The sequence below is a fragment of the Chrysochloris asiatica genome, unplaced genomic scaffold (genome assembly GCF_000296735.1).
Source record: "Chrysochloris asiatica unplaced genomic scaffold, ChrAsi1.0 scaffold00041, whole genome shotgun sequence".
NCBI classification, from domain to species: Eukaryota; Metazoa; Chordata; class Mammalia; order Afrosoricida; family Chrysochloridae; genus Chrysochloris; species Chrysochloris asiatica.
This window is the reverse complement of record NW_006408559.1, coordinates 3,004,445-3,005,085: the sequence shown is the minus strand read 5'-3', so window position 1 is coordinate 3,005,085 and position 641 is coordinate 3,004,445. Positions and strand designations below refer to the sequence as shown.

General features: G+C 43.8%; 1 protein-coding gene across 1 annotated transcript in view; it reads right to left on the bottom strand.

Moving 5' to 3' along the window:
- The window catches only part of CPA5 (carboxypeptidase A5), a 30,131-nt gene that overhangs the window by 10,696 nt on the left and 18,794 nt on the right, over positions 1-641 (bottom strand). The gene's annotated exons all lie outside the window — the stretch shown is intronic.

Sequence of the window (641 nt, the reverse complement as noted above, 5' to 3'; positions counted from 1 at the left end):
GGGGGTCTTCCTCTTTTTCTCTGACCCTACAATTCAAACATGATATCCTTCTCCAGGGATTGGTCCCTCCTGACAGTATGTCCAAAGTGTGAAAGATGATATGGGCACTATGTCCAAAGTCTGGCCATCCTGGCCTCCAAGGAACACTCTGTACTTCTTCCAACACAGATCTGTTTGTTCTTTTGAAAGTCCATGGTACTTTCAGTTTTCTCCTCCAACACCATAACTCAAATGTATCAATTCTTCTACGATCTTCCTTATTCACTGTCCAGCTTTTGCATGCATAATGAGGTTATTGAAAATACCATGACTTGTGTCAGGCTCACCTTAATCCTCAAACTGGCATCTAGCTGGTTTCAGAAGAGGACATGGAATCATGTTAGCACATGCTTTAAAGGTGGTTGTTGTTGTTAAGTGTGGTTGAGTTGGTTTCCGAGGAGTGGCTGGTGAGTTTGTAGTTAGAAGTCCAATGCTTATTCCACAGTTCTGCAGTAGCACATGCTTTAAAGGGTTCTTGTGAGAATGAGTCCTGCTGTGGCACTGTGGGTTAATGCACTAGAAGGCAAAGTTGGTTTGAAGTGCAAGGTTGGCGGCTCAAGCTCACCAGTTGCTTCTCAGAAACCCTATGAGTCACTATGAGA